General features: G+C 32.8%; 2 long non-coding RNA genes across 10 annotated transcripts; both read right to left on the bottom strand.

Moving 5' to 3' along the window:
* Positions 1-585: 585 nt before the first annotated feature.
* LOC117126277 lies at positions 586-2,159 on the bottom strand. The gene is made up of 2 exons (XR_004448821.1): positions 1,453-2,159; positions 586-1,260 (listed from the first exon to the last, which is right to left on the bottom strand). It is a non-coding gene; the product is annotated as an uncharacterized LOC117126277 (long non-coding RNA).
* Positions 2,160-16,810: 14,651 nt separating this feature from the next.
* On the bottom strand, positions 16,811-24,322 carry LOC117126189. 9 transcript variants are annotated; one of them, XR_004448667.1, is made up of 8 exons: positions 20,853-24,320; positions 20,573-20,719; positions 19,797-20,200; positions 19,601-19,695; positions 19,477-19,514; positions 19,041-19,199; positions 18,871-18,954; positions 16,811-18,759 (listed from the first exon to the last, which is right to left on the bottom strand). It is a non-coding gene; the product is annotated as an uncharacterized LOC117126189 (long non-coding RNA). The 9 variants fall into 9 exon arrangements; XR_004448666.1 differs by having other exon boundaries at positions 19,041-19,170; positions 19,601-19,700; XR_004448662.1 differs by having other exon boundaries at positions 19,601-19,700.
* Between the last annotated feature and the right edge of the window lie 109 nt (positions 24,323-24,431).

Consider the following 24,431-nt stretch of genomic DNA (forward strand, 5'->3'; position numbering starts at 1 on the left):
ATATATCTAATATGCAGTTTGAAACAGAGTGAGGAATTGATGGCCAGAATGAGGAATTGATGGCCAGAAAGGAAAAGAAAAAAACATGGTTGTCTATTTGGTATAATATTATTTTTAAGTTGTCCCTTTAATATAACTTATTTTATAATTCCAAAACTAACTTTCAATTAATCAATAAAACACATTAAACACAATTTAAAGGTCACAATTTAAAGGTTTAATTGATTTTTTAAAAAGTTTAATAAAAAGGAAAACAAAGTTTTAAAAATGTTAAAATTTAAAATTTTATTTTTTTATAAAAAAAATTTTACAAACGTTTTAAACTTTTTATAAAAATAAAACTTTGTAAAACGTTTTCATCAAGTTTATTTAACGTTTTGATTAAAAACTTTTTTATAAAGTTTTATTTTTATTTTTATAAAGTCTACAAAGTTTATTTTATTAAAGTTTTATTAAAAGCGTTTTACAAATTTTTATTTTTATTTTTTTACAAACATTTTAAAAAACATTAAAATTACAAAGTTTAATTTTATATTAATAGTATAATAAAAAGGCAAAAAAATGTTTTTAAAGAATTTTTTTAAGAAAAGTTTAATAAAAAATTTAATTAAAAAAAAGAATATCCGTTTTACAGAAGTTAGAATATTACAAATAATCTTTTTGATATTTCTGACAAGGTAAATCGACCTATACACGTTTTAGAAAAGTTATAATATCTATATTAATAAAGTAGAAGAGAAAGGCTCCTTAGAGCGCCACCTCACCTCTCCTATCTCATTTTCTCGCCACGTGTCGAGTAGGTAAAACTCTTCTCCTCCATTTTGTTTCGAACTTTAAGTTCTTCTCCTTTTTTTTTGTTTTTTCTTTGTAGACTAAAATTGATTCATGAATTAAAACTGAATTACAATAATCTAAATCTAAATTAAAAAACAAAACTAAACAGAAAAAAAAACCTAGATGTAATCTTCTCAGCCGCATGGTGTTGTCTTCTCCATCAAATCCGGCGAGGTGAGCAGCGGCAGCGGCAGCGTCGGAGAGCTTCACCGGAGACGCAGAAGAGAGAAGCTCGAGATCTGCCAACACTGTTTTCCTCTTCCTCTGTCTAAGCGGAGAGAAGTTTGAGGCACCGTCATCAGCCTTTTTCTTATGCCTCCTCCGGTGCTCCGCTTTGCCACTAACGCTGGTACACGTAGCTCCTATGCCTTTCATCTTGCCACCGGTGATGCTCTGCCATCTCTGAATCTCTTGAAGAGAAAGGATCTGGAGAGACTTAAATCTGTTTCTTTGCTACGACATCTCAGAAAAAAAAATCTAACAGGAAATCTAAAAACAACTCACGGAAGAGAGAGAGAGAGAGAGAGAGAGAGAGAGAGAGAGAGAGAGAGAGAGAGAGAGAGAGAGAGAGAGAGAGAGAGAGAGAGAGAGAGAGAGAGAGAGAGAGAGAGAGCGCACAGATGCTGATATCGTCGAAAAGGTTTGTTTGTGCGGCGGTTAGGGTTCTTTGCGACTCTTGGTATGCTCGCTGTTGTGAATGACAAAGCTTCGGGAGGATGAACCAAAGGATAAGACCAGAGTGGAAACATGACTCTCTAGCGAAGGAGAAGAGAAGACTTTGTGATTTTAGTATCGTAAAGAGAAGATTGATCTTAGACCACAAGATCAAAAACAATCAATGGACAGAAATTCTAATCCTAATTTTGATAGATTGACCAACAAGGAGAAAGGATGAGGATTGACTAAAATTGATTTGTAACCATTGGATTAAATGCAATCAATGGTTGAAAATTAATCAATCAAAAATTGTTTTTTGTTTTATAGTTATTTTAAAAATTATAATTTTATTGTTAACTAAATTTATTTATATAAAAATTAAATTATCATTTACATTTATAAAGTTAATGATATATAACATTAAAAAAGTGACTATATTTCTTTTTTATCTAAAATATTCATAAAAATGTATCAATACAATACTAAAAGGGGAATAAGGGCTCCCCTCATGCTGTCCACGTCATCAATTATAATCAGCCAATCATATTCTACAAATTGTCCACGTTAGATACAGATTATTGTGTTTGTGGGTTTCAATTTTTAATTCGGCCTGTTTAACATTTCGGCCTGTTGAACATAAACCCATCATTTAGGCCTCTTGACTCTGTCTACACCTTTCGTTGGAACATAAACCCATCATTTAGGCCTCTTGACTCTGTCTACACTAATTTCGATTTCGACTCTTCTTTCGACTTTCTCATCTTCTATTCTCTTCTCTCCATATCGGTTTCGTAGATCAGACGAACCACTTCTCCACTATCTCCTCTAATCAAACCTTCGTGTAATCAAAGCTCATTCAATGATTCCCTTTCGTCTTCCCCTCTATCAATCTCTCTATAAAACTCTTTTTTCATATTTTTCTCCGATTAAAATCCATAATATCCTCTCAAGAGTCTACGGCTATGGAATCCACCGGCAAATCTCCAGTATCCAGCGATCCGAAGCCGAACCGGCGATTTCAGAGGCTATGAATAACACTTTGGAGACCCTTTTTGCAGTTCCCGAAGGAACCATCAGGAATTGATCTGAAATCAATGGTATGGTTTTGTCTAATTCTCAGAACATTTAACTTAGTAGAGTCACAAAAAATTCACAAAAACTTTGCTGTTATATATGATACACAACAATTCTTGGACTGTCTCGTTTATATAAAAGTATATATGTAAAGCGCTAATCTAAAGTTATTTTTTCATCTAAATAAATGGGGGTACGTTTTAGATAGTTTATTTTTTTTTGAAATATAAATATATAACTTAAGTTATATATTTATTCAAAAATATAAATATATAACTTAAGTTATGTTTTCCTTAATCAAATAAACATGATGCTAATGAATGACAATAAATAAAAAGAGTTCATATAAGAATAATTGATTGCTAAAAAAATTAAAATAATAACATCCATATTAAACATTTGTGAAATGTAAAACTTAAATAATTAATTAATTTTCATCCAAAGAGTGGACACGTCCCTAGATACAATAATAACATTCATCATGTTTGATCATCCTAAACAAATTCAGTGTAAAATTCACATAATCTTCGTATATTTCATTTGAAACTTTTTAATTCAGTGTAATCTCAGTAATAAAATTTAAAATGCAGTAATTATTATGTGCTATCCAAATGATACTTAATAGTATATTTATGTTCTATAAATTAAATATATATTCACTACTCAAATCACAACGAGCTCATCATTAGCATGGATGGCAAAATGTTGGCTGCTAATTTCATGAAGAATTAAAACACAAAATACTAATCTCCATAATAAACAATTGTACAACATAAACAAAATATTTATAAAAACAGTAGACAACCGCACTGCGCGTAGCGCGGACACACCACTAGTTTTAAATATTTTTAGAATATTTTCTTAAATGAAACTTTCATAATTTTTTGCCAAAATCAGGTTTTCTTATATGTATACTTTCTACACTGTGTAGAACCAATACAAGATTCCATAAGAAGATTTTACCTCATGTAGCCGTTTATGTAGTGTCTAGATTTCGCATTCTTTGAATTTTAGAATACCTCGTAAAAGTAAAAACTGCATTCGTAGAATAAATAGCTAACTATATAATTAGTAGAATTCGCATTCCTTATATTTAGAAGTTTAATTAAAAATAGGTTGTTTGTTCTAGAAAAAATATATGAACTTGTTTAATCCGGAATTCAATTTCTACTGACTCATTTTTTGTAGAAGACAAAATTATTAAGGTTTTTAACCAAACAAAAATACCAGTTTGTATATATGAGTATTTTATCAATTATTTGTATTTTTATAAAAAATTTAATTCAAAAAATTATTTATTTCATTAAGTTTTAGAAATAAAAAAATAAAAGGAAAAAAAAATAGACAGAAAATGTTTTTATACCAAAAGGACAACTATCCTCTTTTTTTTGTTTCTTTTTGACAACACTAAGGATTGGCTCTCATGAGAATGCGTCGCACTTAGCAATATCAATCATGCTTGAGTACGGAGCATAAACAAGATGTTATTTATATCTAAACTTATATTTGTTTTTCAACTCTCGTGCGGTTCATGTCTAACACTTGTTGGATGTGGGTTTATTAGGTTTAGAGTGCTTAATTCATAGCATTTATACATTTTTTAATGCACGTACCTAAGACGTGTGGTCTACACAAAGACCATTAGACCGAAAACTAGTGAGAAATATTAAACCTTTGGATTGTATAATACGTCAAAGAGATTCCTGGAAAGAAAATATGTATTTCTCATCTAATGCCGTCGCACCAACCTAGACAAGTATCTCATAAACAAGTTAGAGCACAAAAAATACCTAAGAAATTGTTCTTTAGGCCCATACGAACCGGTCTAATCGGGTCAAAGAAGACTCCAAAATCTACGATTTGAATATCTCCAGATCTCCTACTTGATAATAAAATTGGGGACCAGAGATAATGTTGAGATAAGAGTAGAGATTGGTCCATATCTTGATTGATACTTTTGTACATGAAAGTGCCACTAAAGATATATACGACCACAATTACAAATGATGAGTATTGAATGGAAGGTAGAGCTGTATCACTTAAAGACGATGTATTCTGAAAAAGGGATTTTTTTATCTTTCATACTACTTCGACTAATAAGTCCTTGAAAAGACAACACTTGAAAACATATGCACTCAACTTTATTTGTTTTCTTTGGGTTATACATATGAAAAGTGCCAAAAGATAAAAGTTGGTTTCGGACCGCCGGTGTGTCGATTATGTTTGGTATATTATCGCTTCATTCATGGACTGGATGTTGGATAAAGCTTGAAGTTTCCTTTTCCTTATAAGTTGTGTTTATCTTTAAGGATTAGGATATTGTGTGATGATACTATTAGGATTAGGATTAATCTTAAGTCCTATATATAGTGATGCATATTGTGATGCATAATGTGTGAGTTTGTGTGACTTTGATATTGAACTTTGTGATTGAATAATAAGAAAGAACTTCTTATTGATATTGTGATTCTATATTTGGTATCAGAGCCAAACAAGAACTCGAAGATTTGAAACAACGTGACACGCAATCAAGTAAACAATGAGTGATTCAAAAAACGAACTTGCGCTACGCAGCAAAGATGTCGGAGCTGCCTCTGTTAAACTTCCAATGCTAAATTCTTCTAATTACACAGTATGGGCTATGAGGATGAAGATAGCATTAAAGGTTACAAAGTTTGGGAAGCAATCGATCTAGACAGCAAAGAAGAAGAAAAAAAACAACATGGCCACTGCGTTGCTATTTCAATCGATACCTGAAGCTTTAATTCTCCAAGTCGGAGAGTTAGATACCGCGAAGTCTGTCTGGGATGCAGTGAAGGCACGACATATAGGAGCTGAAAGGGTACGTGAGGCGAGACTACAAACGTTGATGGCAGAATTTGATCGACTCAAGATGAAAGTTGCAGATACAATCGACACGTTCGTAGGGAAACTTTGGGAAATCACTTCTAAATCTGCTTCCTTGGGAGAGATAATAGAAGAATAAAAAATTGATAAAAAATTTCTAAAGAGCTTGCCTAGAAAAAAGTACATTCACATAGTCGCTTTTCTCGAGCAAGTTCTAGATCTTAATTCAACAAGTTTTGAAGATATTGTCGGGAGATTGAAAGCATATGAAGAGAGAGTCACTGAAGAAGAAGAAGAAGCACTTGACGACTCTGGGAAACTAATGTATGCTGACTCGAAACAAGAAAACTATGGCAACACGTATAACAATAGGGGACGTGGACGTGGTGGTCGTTCAAACTGGCGAGGCAGAGGCCGTGCACGAGGTTCGTTTCAACAGCAAAGGGACGCATATCGCCAAGGACGAGGTGGAGGCGGAGATGCATCCTACATTACCTGCTTCAACTGTGATAAACTTGGACATTACGCCACAGATTGCCCTGATAAACTACTCAATCTTCAAGAGACTGTCGAAAAGAAAGATGAAGAAACTGAAGTAGCTGATACTCTCATGATGAATGAGATAGTTTTTCTGAACGAAAATTTGGTGAATCCGAAAAAATTTGAAGCTGAAACAGATTCAACGGACATATGGTATATCGACAACGGAGCTAGCAACCACATGAGTGGTAATCGCTCATTCTTCTACGAATTTGACAATTCGATTACTGGGCAAGTACGTTTTGGAGACGACTCGAGGATAGACATAATGGGAAAAGGTTCAGTCCGCTTCATCATCAAGAAAGGAGAGAAGAAAGTACTAAGAAACGTATACTATATACCAGCGATGCGTAGCAACATCATTAGCTTGGGACAAGCCACAGAAGTTGGATGTGAAGTGCGTATGAAGGATGACAAGTTGCTCCTATTTGATCGTGACGGACAGATGCTGGTAAAAAGCACGAGAGCAAAGAACCGGTTATATAAGGTAAACCTACAAGTAGACCTTATACAGTGCTTACAAGTGAAAGAGTACGGAGATAGCACGACATGGCACGCACGACTTGGACATATTAGTAGGGAAACAATGAGGGTTATGGTTCACAAAGAGCTTGTGGTATGCCTGATATCGATCGTACAAATGAAACTTGTGTATCCTGTCTAAAGGCAAAACAAACTCGGAGACCCTTCCCACAAGCAACACTATATCGCGCGAAGGAACTACTTGAGCTAGTACACGCTGACCTATGTGGACCTATCTCGCCATCCACCCCGGCTCAAAAACGATATATTTTCGTTCTTATTGATGACTGTTCTCGCTACATGTGGACTTCACTGCTAAAAGAAAAGAATGAAGCCTTCGACAAAATTCAAAACCTTCAAGATACTTGCCGAACAAGAAACACACACAACACTCAAAAATCTTCGGACAGATAGAGGAGGTGAGTTTATCTCACGAGACTTCCAGGAGTTTTGCGAGAAACACGGTGTCAAACGATCCTTGACTGCGCCATACTCTCCACAGAAAAACGGTGTAGTAGAACGACGCAACAGAACGCTCTTAGAGATGGCTAGGAGCATCCTTAAGCACATTAATCTACCAAATCATCTCTGGGGCGAAGCAATAAGACATGCTACTTATCTAATTAATCGTGTTGCAACTAGGTCATTGGAAGGAAAAACACCATATGAGGCGTTGAAATCACAAAAACCCAACCTCTCACATCAAAGTGTTTGGATGCGTATGTCACGCAAGAACAGAGAAAGCCGGAAGGAAGAAACTCGACGACAGATCCAGGACTCTGGTCCACCTTGGAACAGAACCAGGATCTAAAGCATATCGACTATTCGATCCGGTGAGTAAACGTATTGTTGTCAGTAGAGATGTTGTGTTCGAAGAAGGAAAAGAATGGGATTGGAATAAGAACGAGTACGGTGATCCGGGAGAACTTGAAGTGGTCTTGAAACGCTTGATCAACAACAACAACGAAAGTGGATCGTCAGCTGTAGCAACTAATGACGTTGAGGGTCACGATGAGGATCATGATGAAGATAGCGAGAACGCTGACGAAAGTGAAACAGGGCCTTTACCCAGACGCTCGACGAAAAACACCAGCAAACCTTCATATCTTGACGACTACGTGCTTATCTGTGAGCTAGAGGGAGAGCGACTGTTTATGATTGTTAACGATGAACCTTGGGATTTTAATGAAGCTAAGAAGATGAAGGTATGGGTTGACGCATGCAAGGATGAGATTTTCGCAATAGAGAAGAACAGCACTTGGGATCTTGTCGAGTCGCCAGATGGTATAAAACCAATAGGTTTGAAGTGGGTCTTCAAAATAAAACGGAATGCTGATGGAACTATTAGCAAATACAAAGCACGGCTGGTAGCGAAGGGTTACGTTCAACGACATGGAGTAGACTGCGACGAGGTGTTCGCACCGGTGACACGTATTGAAACTATTCGGTTAATCATTGCCTTGGCTGGTTCACACGGATGGGAGATACATCATCTCGACGTCAAAACCGCCTTCCTCCACGGAGAATTAAAGGAGGAAGTCTTTGTGAGTCAACCTGAGGGTTTCACGGTCGAAGGAGAGGAACACAAGGTTTATAAACTTAAGAAAGCTCTCTACGGTCTACGTCAAGCACCAAGGGCTTGGAACATAAAACTTAATCAGATACTGCGAGGATTAAACTTTCATAGATGTTCCAAAGAACCTTCTCTCTACCGAAAGGAAGAGAATAAGGAACTTCTCATCGTAGTGGTTTATGTGGATGGCCTACTAGTCACCGGATCCTCTCTACATGCTATACTTGAGTTTAAGAATGAGATGGGAGCTAAGTTCGAGATGAGCGATCTTGGGAAGTTAACATACTACTTGGGTATAGAAGTTATGCAATACGACGGTGGCATTATACTCAAGCAGGACCGGTATGCTCGAAGGATCCTTGAGGAAAGCAGTATGAGCTCTTGCAATTTAACTCATGTACCATTGAAGCAAAACGCGCAGTTCTCTAAAGGAGCTGATGAGAATGAAGTCGATGAAAAGGAGTTTCGAAGGAATGTTGGATGTTTACGCTACCTTCTACATACACGCCCAGACCTAGCGTTTAGCGTTGGAGTTTTAAGTAGATATATGCAAGCTCCAAAGGTGACACACGTAGCCGCAATGAAACAAGTCCTCAGGTACCTTCGAGGCACTACCTCTCTTGGTTTATGTTACGCACGTGGAATGGGGACGAGTCTGTTAGGCTATAGTGACAGTTCGTGCAATGTCGACTTGGACGATGGAAAAGGAACAACAGGACACATATTTTATCTCGGTGAAAGCCCTATAACCTGGAGCTCCACAAAGCAAGAGTTGGTGGCACTTTCCTCGTGTGAATCGGAATTTATGGCCGCAATAGAAGCTGCAAAGCAAGCCATTTGGTTGCAGGAACTCTTAAGCGAAGCTATCGGAGAGCCAGGCAAACGTGTGATCATCAAGGTTGATAACAAGTCTGCGATTGCACTAACTAAAAATCCGGTGTTCCATGGACGAAGCAAACACATTCATAGGAGATTCCATTTTATACGGGAATGTGTCGAGAATGAGTTGGTTGAAGTAGAACACATCCCGGATAGTGAGCAAAAGGCTGACATCCTCACCAAATCGCTCGGACGAAATAAGTTTCAAGAAATGCGAGAACTCATCGGAGTTACAAATGTGTGTGGAGACAAGTTCAAGCTTAAGGAGGAAAATGTTGGATAAAGCTTGAAGTTTCATTTTCCTTATAAGCTGTGTTTATCTTTAAGGATTAGGATATTGTGTGATGATACTATTAGGATTAGGATTAATCTTAAGTCCTATATATAGTGATGCATATTGTGATGCATAATGTGTGAGTTTGTGTGACTTTGATATTGAACTTTGTGATTGAATAATAAGAAAGAACTTCTTATCGATATTGTGATTCTATACTGGAGACATACATATACGAATGGTTTGAATCGGGTTAGTATAGTAATACTGAACGTATATGTGTGGACAATTTAAATCTCATTTTACCAACTTTTTATATAAATATCTGTTTTAGTCTCCTTATTCAATTTTCCGATATTTATTTAAAATACGATAGAACGTATATGTCATTTAAGAATACACCTTTCTATTATAAGCTCAAAGGTATGACCGAAACATAGAACTTCTCAAAATTTTAGATTATTTTCACTAAATACAAGATTCATATGGAAATTTATCATATTTCAATATATGTGATGTAGTCTCGACGTCATATTCAACTCAAAATTGGTTTATTTTAAAATCTCTGTGAGATAAATCCAAAACAATGTTTTATGGTAGAAAAATATTAATTTTGGGCATTCAAAAACATTCGAATAATGTTAGATAAGGTGATTATGGATAAAGTAGAGATACAAGCCTAACCCGACTTCGAAAGCACCGCTTTACAGATATATATGTAGATAAAATTCGAGTTAGTAAAAATAATCTTAAACACTCGACCATAGCAATAATACAACAATCACTATCTTTACATAGGTTCATTTGTTCGAATTATTAATCTTTAAATAATTTATTTGCTTTACACACTGTAGATTTTATGAGAGCACATTAATTGTATACATACACTCATTCAAAATCTTTGAATTGTTATACTAATAAGGTTGTTATTGATATTTGGTATTAGTGGATTACTGATAAAAAGATAAACCAGAGGAACATGTTCTTGATTCCTGAAGCGATGGTTGTTATCTGTAACCCTTCAGTTTTTTTATGGAATCACTTCAGCGTTCACCTTTTAGTGGTTTTAGGGCATCTTTATTGGTGGGATGAAGAGAGAGAGGGAGAGAGTCCCTTGTTTTGCTTTTTTTTTTTTTTTTTTTTTGGTCATTAAAGAGTAAGGGACAGCCCTTAATTAAGGGCTTTTCCCTTTTCTTTCTTCCTCGGTTCCCACCCCCTTTCTCTAAGGGATGCCTTAAGGAACCCCCAATACAGATGCCCTTAGTATCTTGATTTCTTTTGAAAGCCGAGAAAACTCGTTTTGCTGTCTTCCCTTTCAGTGAATAGAATAACAACTTATTACGCCAATATTTTTTCATTTCCTAATGTTCCGATTCTTGCTCTATGTTAGCCTTCTGGAAAATCAAGGACCACATACATAATTTTCTCTAAAGATGAATCCACATCACATGTCGAGTTATATAATTATGGTGTTGTGTAGTGCCTACTCCATTAACACTGGTCCAAAAACTCTATGCTTCGGTTGTCTTCCTTGGTCCAGTTTGAAGAAGAACAAATTCTTAAACGACTATAATTATAATCCATCAAATGGATTCCACATAAGTAAAATTTGTATTTTTTTTTGTCAACTTAGTAAAATTTGTTTAAATCCTTAAAAACAATGTTTAGCAAATAAAAAAAAATCTAAACACAATGAAAGCGATATATATATTTAAGAAATGCGTTAAGCATTCACGTGTAAGGACTTTCAAAGGTTCAAAATCAAAATTGAGTAACAATGGTATCAAGTCGACGCATTGATGTTTATTTTTTTAACTCGTTTTTCCAAAGTTTTGTTTACTTATCATATAGCTTTATATAGCGGCCTTTTAGACCGTGTTTAACATATCTCGTACTTGTGTGACAAAAATAGCATATGTAACATGTACTTGTTAGAAGAAAGTTCGATGTGTAGATGTGTTGTTCTGCAGTTCTGAACATATGCCACTAATATGTAATTGTATAAAAAAAATTAAAAAAACTGTGTCTACAATGTATAAATTATTCAATCGGTAAGTTAGAAAACTACGTGGGTAAACTAAATTATGATTACATAATCGAAAAAATAGACGAAAATATGTGATCTCCCAAAATATAGAATATTAATAGGTTGAAATGTTTTGCTTTTGTGGCATCAATTGTGGTTTGATGTAATACTATTTTACTTGTCATGTATATGGATTCTTACATAAGTTTAAATTACATAACTTTATATGTTTAGTGTGTTTTGTCTGAAGACCAGTTTATTGACACATACATAACCAACAACAAAATAGTATTTTAGGACCATATCACACGTAGAGTGACGAATATTGTTTTTTTTGTTTCCCCTTTGACGCAAAAGTTCAAAATATTTCAAGTTGTACAGTAACGGAATAATAAATTGCATGTCGTTGTTATCAATAACTTTATATCTACGCAAAGTGTAGGAACAAAGAACCAGAAGTAGTGAACATAGAGTCCAATAGAATAATGGTTGAAAACGGATAATAACGAATATTGAAATAGAAACAATGACAAAAAAAAAAAAAAAAAAACAATGACTAAAGGAGTAGAGTGGTAGTAGTAGCAGGCTAGCAGCATGGAGGTCCAGTCGAAATTATTGACATATAACTATCAGTTTCTCATATGCGTAATGCGCTTCATTAGTTTAGATTCCAAGATTTTTCTGAAGAATAAACTAAACAAAAAGAGGAAGAGAGGATTACGAATAAGGATAATTCTGAGCCCATTGGTCATGAGTGGAACTAATCGGCCTCTTCTAATAGTTATTAGTTAACATGATTTATATATAATTAATCGGCTAATTTATAATTAGTATAGCAGAAATATTTAAAATATTATTAATGATATAGAGGATTTATCATATACAATAAGTAAAAGGCCAATATACTCATCGTTTAGACCCTCTATGTCGGATCAGAAAATCGGCCAATAAAGGCGCTGCTTTCTGCCATGTCACAGACGGAATTGGGCAATGTAGGCTTCTGTTTTTTTATCCGTTATGTTTTATTTTGTTGGCCCATCAGGCCCGTTTCCTGAAAATCCTAAGCTAAATGAATGTCTCTTCCCCTTTCGTGTTTTTTGTCGTCTCTAACTAATCGAACATCCATGGGCATGAAACACGAATCTCCTAATTGTCACGTTTATATCGATCTGTGTGCTTTAATATCGATTCATCTCTTCGTGTGTTTCGATATCAATTCATCTCCTCACAGGTGTTACAACCTGCATTGATTCAACGCCGTTAGCGATCACTCATTCAATGATTCTTACCCTTTTCCAGACAGACCGTGTATCTCTATAAAAAGGTAAACCCTCATCCCATAAAATCATCCTCACAATTATAAAAGCAATAGAATTTTTTCTCTCTCATTATAATGATGTTCTATTTTCTGATCTGAAGGCCGGTGGCCCCATGGAGGTGCGACTGCTCAAGTCTCGTATCCTCCGTCCTCACGGATCAAACCTTCCTTATGCTTCACTCCCTTTTGTTCAAGGAAGCCTTAATGTGTTTGGCTGGAGACTTCTGAGGAAAGGCCATCGGAAGGAAGAGGACTCGATTAGCCATGTCTCGATTGTTTATCGTACCGGTCCGGATCCGTTTTTTGGGTTGCTTTGTCTCCATCCTCTCAAGGGCTTATCAGTCTGATGTCTGCTCAAGAAACTCTTCATCTTCCTTAACCGGTTCTAAGAAAGCTAATGAAATTGAGTCTGAAATCATGTGGAACCATTAGAGAAACAGAGTTCTTCTGTTTGTGTCTATACAATCTTGAAGAGATTGAGCTTAGGACATGTAGAAGTATTTTTTTGATAAAGAAAGAAGTATTGGTGATGTGGTTCTGCTGAAAGTTTCAGAGATTTTCGAATCTCTCAAGTCTCTCTTGATATATGACGGTAGTAGGAAATACACTTTAGTTTATTTCATGAACAATTCTAGATGCAATTATATTTTTTGAATCGTTAGATTTGCGTCTACCGACATCTCATCTCTCTTGCTGCAAATTTTAAATCTTTATTTTCTGACATGATACAGTTTAAAGGCATATCCAGAGTATATGGTTCGATTTTGAGAGCTTATTAAAAAAAATTTGGATCACAAGAGTATAAGACAGATATATATGTATCACTCTCTTCCCTGAAACCAATGATAATCACCATTATGAGTTTGTAGGAATGGTTTCCAGAAGCTGATAAGATCAAAGATTCAGCTAGACAAAGCAAGCCGCTTGGGGAACCAAAAGTATTGATTGGCGTTGTTTTTCTATTTTTTAGTTTAAATTTTTTTTTTTTTTGCTAACCGAGTATCTTGGTCCCACCGAGGTGGCCCAGACTAGAGACCGAAGTGAGCAAGGACGCTGCCAGGGCATCACCATGTGGCTCACCGTGTAACGGTCTTCGATCTCGGATGCTGCAGCCCATATGTAAATTCCGCAGTGGCCAAGGCTCGAACCCAGAGGTGGGCACTTTTAGTTTAAATTTATTTTGTGAAAAAAGAGTATTTGTTGCTTGGATCATCTTCTTGCATTTTCATGTGACTAAGTTTGAGTCTCAGAGAGCATCTTTACGATTTGTTTTTTCATGGAATGTACTGTTTCATATTTGCAGTGCTTACTTCTTTTTTTAGCACTCGCTAAAGAATAATGGTTAACTATAGAATAACATAATAGTATACAAATACGCGTCCAAACGTATCTTAAAGAATTTGTCTAAGTTTAGATTAATTGATATTTTTATCATGTAATTTAATCACTAAGGTTCGTTTATATACGCAGCTTCAAAGAAAAAAGGTCTACTAAAAATTATTAAATACTATACGGATACGTGTGCAAGTAATAGATCAAACATCTTGCTCTCTTCTCTTTACAAAAACTAGATTCTTTCTCCGCGCTACGCGCGGATAATATATTTAAATTTGTTACATTTATCATTTTTATTTGTATGTGAATTTTTATATTAAACTATATATAACTAATTTTTAAATTTCATTTTTTTTATTTTTAGTTCGAAGTAAGTATTTCAATTATATGTAATACAATTAATTAATAAAATATGAAGAATCAAGTCCGAGATTTTAGAGTTATGTAAGAAAAATATTTATGTATAGAACATAAATTATCTTATTTTAAAAGATCGGAATCTCATATCGAATAAATTCACGAAAAGAAAAAGTACTCCAATAACTTACTTAAAATATAAAACCCCATTTTCAAAAAAAAGCGTACGTAATAATATTTTTTTACGTGTAATAGTTGAAAGCTGACAATTGGATATCGATCTAGAATATTATTTTAAAATATTAATTGTAATAAAAAAATTTAAATTTTGAAATATTACATGAATTATAAGTCTTTAAAATCTAAATCCTATTTTATTAACATAATATATATTTTATTTATTTTTTATTTTGACGTTACCAAAATTGCTTTAGTTATATTTGTATATTATTTTTTTTAATAATGTAGTTTATTTTTAAGTAATTTTAAAATTATCAAGAATATAATATATTTAATAATTTTAAATATATCCAAATATGATGCCTCATTTTTATTTATGTTTGCATTGAGCATATTTAATTTTTAGTTTGTATATTTAATAACACCTTGTTGCGTGTTATTCTATGGTTTTAATAAATGTGTTGTCATTTCATTTTTATTACTACTAACATGATTTTTTATTGATAAGTGATAATGTATTTTAACGTTATGTATTATATTTTATCATATATTTTCTAACTTTTCGTGCTGGCACTTTTTGTAGAATCATTTTAATTAGATAATAGGTTTAAAGATTTAAATAAAATTGTGTATGTTGTAGATTTAGACTTTTTAGTTTAACTGAGCACTATCAATTATGGAAATTATATTATGATTTTATTTTACTAAATCTTTATTTCTTTGTATATTTTTTGTTTTATTTTGTATTTTTACAGTTTTATTGCCTTATTCTTTAACTGTAGAGAATTGCGATTTCTAATTTTTGTTTCATATACCTGAAAAGTCTCCGGTTGATTTTTGTTTGTTTTCTTTCTCCAATTACAATATACCGTTCGATCGTTTTTTTTTTTGGGATCAAACTACTAATATCATCAGATAGAAAAGCTTAAACTCCAAGAATGGAGTGAGTATTTGTGCTACAGAAAACTGATTTAGCAACTAATATAGTGAGATATTATAATATTAGAATGTAAGGAAACTCTTCTCGGTTGTCTTACGTTGGACATAATTAAGTTGTTGTCAATTGATTCTATATTTGTGATAATTAGAAATACATCTTTATGTCTTCCTTACATCATCGTTAATTGGTTTTCTGTTCGACTATTTCTAATATACTCAGAGTAATATAATATTAGATGTTCATTATCTCATTCTAATTAGGAATGCACAGAATAAGAAAAGTTCAAGGTGAGACCACTTTACAATTTTGTCCTCATATCTATATAAAGTTACTTTATAGATTACTCAATTTGTTTCAAAATGTAATCAGTTTTAATTAAAATCTGTAATATTTAAAAGTTATTACTTTAGAAAACTGTCATTTAATATATAAATTTAATCAATTACACAATAATTTACATAATTTAATTGGCCACACAATATCCAATAAATATAAAGTTACATTGAAATATAAAAACAATTTATATAGTGAAACAAAAAATACTTTTAAACCATTATATTATAAAACAAAGAGAATATTAAAATTACATTGAAACATTAGAATAGTAAGAATCAGAAAAGCTGAAATCTCAACGTCGATCATTTACGTCGGCCATGTCTTAGACCATCTCCAATGTATTCCTCTATTTTAGAAAATAAAATAGAGAAATTTCATAATAGAGATGGATTTGTCTCCGATATATTTTTATATTTTCTCTCCTAAAAAGAATATTCTTGATATATTCTTTTCTAAGTTTACAAATAATATTTTTTATTTGTGAAAGGTGAAAACCAGCCCAATTTATTTTATAAAATTATGATATTATTTACACTAAATATTTCTTTACAAACTATTATGTAAAAAATATAATTATATTTATATAAATAATATATTTCACTAAAAACTATTTTCGGTTAAAATTGTTTAAGTAAAAAGTTAAAGGATCATTTTGTAAAAACAAATAGAGGAGGTGACATGGCAAAAATATAGTTTCTCATTGGCCGATTATTTTCGCCTACGTGGATACTCTATCAGAGGCTTATATCCTCCAGATTTAATTAAAATCTGTAATATTTAAAAAAATTTTTGAAAAAATATTCAAAAGTTATTATTTTAGAAAACTGTCATTTAATATATAAATTTAATCAATTATACAGTAGTTTATATAATTTAATTGGCAACGCAATATCCAATAAATATAAAATTATATTGAAATATAAAAACAATTTATATAGTGAACAAAAAATACTTTTAAACCATTATAATATAAAGCAAAGGGAATATTCAAATTATATTGAAACATTAGAATAGTAAAAATCATAAAAGCTGAAATCTCAACGTCGATCATTTACGTCAGCCATGCCTTAGACCATCTCCAATGTATTCTTCTATTTTTTTTCTCTAAAATAGAGGAATTTCGTAATAGATATGGATTTGTCTCCGATGTATTTTTCTATTTTCTCTCCTGAAAAGAATATTCAATATTCTTTTCTAAGTTTACAAATAATACTTTTTATTTGTGAAATTTGAAAACCAACCCAATTTATTTTAGTATTTTATAAAATTATAATATTATTTACACTAAATATTTAGTTACAAACTATTATGTAAATAAAAATATAATTATATTTATGTAAATAATATATTTTCACTAAAAAAATAATTTTGATTATAATTTTGTAAGTAAAAAATTAAAGAATCATTTTGTAAAACAAATAGAGGAAGTGACATGGCAAAAATGTAGTTTCTCATTAGCCGATTATGTTCGCCTACATGGACACTCTATCTAAAGCTTATATCCTCTTTTTATTACTTGTTTGATAATAAGTATACCTAATTTATATATTCATTGTTTTAAATAAACTAAATGGTATTTTTTTAACTTAAAAAACAATTTTCATACAAAAAATTAAAACAATTTTTGCAAAAAAATGTTGTATGAGTTAAATTAACTAAAACTTCTACAAAATTATTATTATTTAATATATTATATTTTTATTATAAACAGAATAATATTTGACAATCTAACTATAGTTAAAATATTATTCATTGATTAAAATCAGTGTAAAAATATAATCTAGATATTCTAAATTTATTTTACTTTTACCACTAAATACTATTTAATTTTACAGATACTATCTTTTATCTTTTGTAATGTTTATATACGTTCTAACGTAATGTTTTTTCTTATATGCTTGATTACAATATTAAGGATTAATGCATCTATTTAATTGTTTAGGGGAATTTAGAATATATTTTCGGTCCAAAATAATGATCCAAAACCAATATTTTCATATTTTCATATTTTCATTTTTAGTAAAAACATTTATTGTTTTGAATTAATATCACATTCTAATTCGATATAACTTCATTGATTTTTATTTCCGTAAAATTTCTGTCATTATTAGTTTTTTTTCTTACTTCTAATTAACTTTAGTTTTTATTGTTTTTGTTAAACTTCATACATTTTTGTGATTTTTAAACTTTTTTTATTTTTTTGTGAACATAAATGAAAAACGTTGACATGTTGTTGTTTAATGTGGTATTAGGTTGTCTTCTCTTATGGTTTCCTTATATTTCGTACTCTTTTTGTGAGGACTCAACCTTGGACAACACTTGGTTCAAAACGTATGGTATTTACATGATAACTTGCGAGAGAATTTTTTTTTTTTTAAAAAGACATTTAGTTACCAAATGAAGTTAATTAAGTAGATAACTAATGTTGCACAAAAGAAAAAACATTTTATTAGTTCATGATGCATGCTGCTCAACAGGATTACTTACGAAGGATGAGTTGTTTTGTTTCACAGATTGTTAAAATGTTAATGTCAGCGTTCATTATAGAACAGTCGATTAGTCACAAAAAAAAAAAGAGAACAGTCGATGGTTAGAAGGGTTCAAGTCATGGTTTAGTTGCGAAGAGCTGCAATGGTCAAGTTCAAAAAAGAAATGAATGCGCTGAACTGAATCTCTAACCATTAAGATCAATGTGTAAGAATCTATACTCCAGATAGTGGTGAACGAATGCGCTGAACTGAATCTCAAACATTAGACTTGTTTTTAATGTGAATACACTGATTTGAGAAGAACTTGATAAGTACTGGACATAGAGTATACATAACACATATGTTTGTTCTCTCCTCACTCCATTTCAGAATCTCTATAGCTAAATTGAGAGGTGATGTTCGGGTGCACGCTCTTGCACGAAGAAACTTGAACTTAACTGGCATGTAACTGAATGCAAGCTGACCCAAAGTGGAGTGACCACTGTTGAAACTTGAAACGGTAAAAACTGACCACATGATTATAGGTCTTGGAACTCAAATGACTTCAGAAGTGTTACATCCCTTCCGCCATATGGAAACTTTTTGAATTCTCAGAATGAGAGATTCTTATCACATTGGGTTTTCAATATGCTACTACATAGATAAAAAGAGAGTGGAATTTAAAAATATAATAGTGAAAATACTTATACCTTGGAGAAAGATTAAACTTGGGAAGCCTGATGATGGAACTATAGAGGACCTCTCAGACATTATAGAGTTCCATTGCGATGAACCTTCAAATTAGCATATGTGTTGTGTGCTTAAAACTATATGAATCCAATTTTAAATTGCAACGGAAACCATATATTTAAATATATACCTGAGAGCAGATTTCTTTCCTTCAGACACCAAAGAGCACAGTGTATAGTAGTTATATGCTAATACCTCTCTTTTGGAGTAAACCAAAGTGATTCAGTTGAAACCTGCAGTGAGCATCAATGCTTAGCCACCTGATCAAAAAGCATCAACGCTTAGCCACCTGATCAAAAAGCATCAACGATTAGCCACCTGATCATAGAAACAAAACAACTAATACCAGAGGGAAGCATAATAGATAGATGGAACATGTATGACGTATCTCCTCGATAATGGGAACGTCTTTTCACAACTTTGTACTTTGGAGAACACATGACTAAACAAAAGAAGGGGTTGGACAGTATTTTTTCTACATACGTGGGCACAAAGGTTCATATTGTTAAAAAAAGGTTCTCAGCTCTAAGGTAAAAAAATTGTTAAGTAGTAATGTAAGAACCTACCTGAGAAGTATGGTCCTCATCCTCTGAATCCTCCACACCTGTAACCAATAGCAGTTAACATAAAGCCCCAAACTAATTCTGGAACACTAATTAAAGTGTGAGTGGAAGCCAAAAGTGTACTCACGGATAAGGCAGATAATATATATGCTATTTCCATTTCTCTCAGCTTCCTGAAGAGCTAGAATAAGCAACTTCTTTGGTGTCAGTGTTTCTTGCAACCTAACCTTAAAAAAATTCAGTGAAAGTGTTAAAACCTCCGGAAAATTGATCCAAAGTCGAAGAAACAATGAAACATTTCTCAGAGAGGAGGTGATGCTTACTTGTTTCCTGAAGAAGAAGCAACTTTGCTTATCCCTTGCAACTTCTTCAGTAAGTTTAATTTCCAAATAGACAGAAGATGAATGAGACCTGAGGAGAGAAAAACAAACTAACAATTATAGAATATGTGTTGTGGAAGTACCGAAGCGAAAAGAAGGATAAAAAAATATATTGGCGGCATCTGTTGAGCCAAATCTTTCTCTTCCCCTGAACAGAGATATAAAAAATAATGATAATTTTTTTTCTAGTCAAACTCGTCGACATTGCAGTGGGATGCAGGCATGTCATCCCCATGAAAGTTCTCATCTAAATCGTCCTCGGAATCTTCCGTTTCATCATCAACATTGTCAATGTACAGCTTCCTCGGGTTGGTATTAGACATTTATTTAGTTGTATAAAAAAGCACCTGCACATGTCGAGAAGAACCTTTACTACAGTACTCTGAAAAGAAGCGACCACAACAATATCTTCTTACAACTGATTTCGGAATAAAACCACATAGACTTAAGTGTATAGACGATTACTATCTAAATAATGTTCTGGACACCATATTAATCTTTCTGATAGAAAGATGCTAGCAATCATCAATTTTTGTCTTGTTGGAAATTGGAAATTGTTAGAAGACACTAATGAATATAAAAACCTAGCAAGCAAAGTTTTACCTGATCTTTAGTGTGATACTCAATGAGAGAATTAGATACAGAACTTAAGAAGAACCAGTATATCATATTTTTCAAGACAATGAATAGAGGCACAGATAATGGAATCTAAGACTAACCTAGGATCCTTCCAACACTGGTGCACTGTCACCAAGCGGTTGTAGCATCAAATTATTTTGGAAGCTGGAGAGTTTTGTCATAGTATTCATTCTTTGGTATTAGCTTTAACACCGAGTAGGCATTTAAACTCTGCAACCTGCACATACCTGAAACAAAGAAAAACAACAGAGAGTGATCAATATTAGGAACAATGAATGATAAGCTTCTGTTTTAGAGAAAGAAATAAAAAAATCTGTGTAACTCTAAGAGATAAGGTGATGGAGGTAATAATAAACTCACGGTGGCGTTAGCAAATAAAATACTGAAAACAATTTTGCATCCAGCGTTTGAATATTGTCCATGTCCTTAATAATCGACCAATCAGCCTCCGCTTTGCATCGTTAACTTTTAGCTGGGGATATGTCTGCCTCTACATGCTTCAGCCTCGTAATTCTCTCTAGCTCTACCTCTCTGTTTTCAGCACCACTACTTCTCTGGTTTGTCTTCTAGCTCTATATCGCAAGCTTCAATGACATGGTAAAAGTGATTTGAGTTGGTAACGAATAGAGAGGGAGATAGTGAAGTTTGTTATAAGTGTTAGGGATTGGTTAATTTTTTTTCATACTCCATTTATTCTCACAGAAAAATATAAAAATCTCAGCCTAGCAACAGACCTTGTATGATCAACACGAAAGAGATCCTACTGTCTCAACTGAGTGGTTTAGTGGTTGTTAAACCTTGTGCTTGCCCAGCTGATGACTGAAATAAAACAAAGATAAACAACTAAAATTATATTCCGAGGTTTTAGTTTAGAATATAAGGAGAGAGTAAACTGTTTAACATACCTTTTTCTACATGACATCTTTCTTCGATACAAACGTTCCGCAGCAGTTGGATCAGAATAGATGTAAATCGTTAGAGAGCTCTTGGCCAATAACATCATTTTCCACCTGAAGAAAAATAGCATAGAAGGGAACATGCAATGATTTATTTATCGAGCTCAATTTATCAGTGAGTGAGACATATATTACCAGGAGTTCAGCAATTCTTTTCAACTGAGTTCTTCACCTCAGTCTGATAACGGAAGGGCTGCAACCAAAGCATCAAACTTCACCAAAACAAAAAAAATAAAACAAAAAAAAATCATGATAGTAGAGATACGTGTACGATTCATTAGTTCCATACAACCACCTGAGTATCCAAAAAAAAAAAAAAAACTGTAAGTGGATTCACACGGGTCACCACAGTTGTAATTATCAAGAAAGAGAATTTGAGTTTTCTATCTCAAGATTTTAATCACAAATCTTGAATAAAATTCATATTAAGAAAAACGTATATAGTTGTGTTTCCTCCAAACGCCAGACGCCAAAAACGGGATTTTTCCTAATCATCATCACTTAATGGTCAAGATCTTGATTAGGGAAGCGTTCCCAACTCGGAGTAGAGCAACAACGGAGTCTACAGTCTTGCACAGCTCCTTCTCTTTCCCCTGCTGAGTCGCAAACTCGATAGCTTCTTCTGTCGATTCATCGTGCGAGGCTCTTGCCGACCCTGCGTACAGCACAGGGATCAAACCGCGGAAGATAAGACTATGCCTCGCAGGTGATTCGTCGCTGCAAGACCAGTCGAGCAAGTCGGTTTCGATCTAAAATAGCAGACGGAGAAGACGAAGAGAAAGGGATCGAGATTCGATTTTGGGAAAATTAGAATTTGTCATGCGTATCTGACGTGGCGGAGAGCTGTTCTCTGATTGGATGATTTAATTATCCTACGTGGACACACTCTCTGATGCTCATATAACCCTTTTAGTATAGGTTAGATTATTCTAAAGATGTCTATGCGATTCATACCAATACGATTTGATCCTGATAACTATCACACGATCTAAAAAATTTACATCAGTACATGACATCTTCTCTACGTTAAAAGCCACATTAGTCAAAGGTGTGTTTCGATGAATCTGAAACGAAGTATATTTAACTGAGCATATCTTAAGCCGTTCAACAATGGGTACTGCTTAGTTTCTGTTGAAAACAAGTTGTGATTCTTAATCTTCGCAAACAAATACTCCGCGGCGGACGAAACCTCTTCTTATGAGACACCTATGGTTGCAATGAACGAGGTAGTGATCACACTTTGCTTCACTTACTACTTTGTGTTGAGAAGTGATTCATTGAGTAAAACCTGCAAATGAAAGAATGGAAGTCAGTGAGAAGAAGAAAAACTAAAAGGCAAGAAGAAGAAGAAGTTTCAAATCAATCCAAAGTCAAAGCTGAAGATGATGAACGTGAACCAGATCATAACAAGTCGTTAGTAAGAGTTATTGTTTGTTAAGGAGTTGTTGGAATAGTTAAGTTGTGGGTGTAAAGATTGGTCTAGAGACTAGAGGTATGGATTAGGTGTAAGTAAGCAAGAAAACATGATTAGAGTGAATAAGAAGCCTACTATAAAGATGGGGGTTATTGGAAGATAAAATTGTGTAGAGTTTGTGAACTTTAAAAGTTACTTGGATAAGAAAATATATATACACTAACTTACAAAATTTGATCAAACTTTTGTAAATTGCTACTTCATGAATATTTTTTCGAATTATTTTGAATTTGTTTCTTTATATTTTTCAAATTGAAACTATTTTTATTTTAAATTTGAAAAAGAATTTCGATTTTTTTATAGCATATAATTTGAAAGCTATCTAAAATTTAAAACATATATTTTTTTCTAAAAAAATAAAAAACTAAATCTGAAAACAATAAAAAATTATTTTATTTATTATTTATTGATAAAAAAATAATTATACATTTCAAAAATCCATTTATATAAAATGTAATGAATAATAATTTTGGAAATTTGGGTTGAAAGTGCAAAAGATATTTGGCAATAATTATATTTTGGATACACATCATAATGAAAGGCAAAATTGTAAATATGGAACAAAAAAAAACAAATAGATTGTCCCTATGCCATAATATGAATTATAAGTTGTCCACTTAGTATAATGTTTTATGAAAACCCAATTAAACCCTTAATCTAATCTTAGTACGTTTTTTTTATAAATTTAATTGTTTGAAAAAATTTAAATTTAAAAAACAAAAAAAAAGTAAATAAACAAAAGCGGATGTGGTTAAAAAAAGGGGTTAATTGATTATTTCCTAAATCGGGGAGACTAAGAACCCTAATTTCGGCTCCTTTTTTGGCGATAGAGAACAAGTCGATTTCAAGTCATTGGCTTCTAAGAGCTTGCCGTCGCCGGTGTTCCTTGTGCCGCTAAGACTCTGCCGGTGTTCTTCTTCTTCTTAATCCAAGTCTCAAAGACCACGTCTCACTTCTTACCTTTAAGGGTTCAAATTTTTTCTTTTTAATGTCATTATCAAGAATTTTTTTTCTTTAGTGCTCAGTTACACTAAAAAGTCGAAATTTACAACATACACAGTTTTATTTACATCTTTACAACATAAATAACTGGAAACGCTATTCCAATCCATATATAAATGCGTTTTCCACATTAACAACACAAGAAAATCATGTTAGTAGAAAATGATTCTAAAAAAAGTGCCAGCACGAAGAGTTAGAAAATATACGATAAAATATAATACATAACGTTAGAAATAAATTATCATTGATCACTAAAAAATCATGTTAGTAGTAATAAAAATGAAATGATAACACATTTATTAAAATCATAGAACGACACGCAACAAGGTGTTATTAAATATACAAACTACAAATTAAATATGCTCAACGCAAACACACAAAGAAACTAAATTATTTAAAAAATTAATATACAAATAAAACTAAAGCAATATTTTGTAACGTCAAAATAATAAATGAATAAAAAATATATTATATTAATAAAATAGATTTTAGATTCTAAAGACTTCT

Source organism: Brassica rapa, chromosome A06 (assembly GCF_000309985.2).
Source record: "Brassica rapa cultivar Chiifu-401-42 chromosome A06, CAAS_Brap_v3.01, whole genome shotgun sequence".
Lineage (NCBI taxonomy): Eukaryota > Viridiplantae > Streptophyta > Magnoliopsida > Brassicales > Brassicaceae > Brassica > Brassica rapa.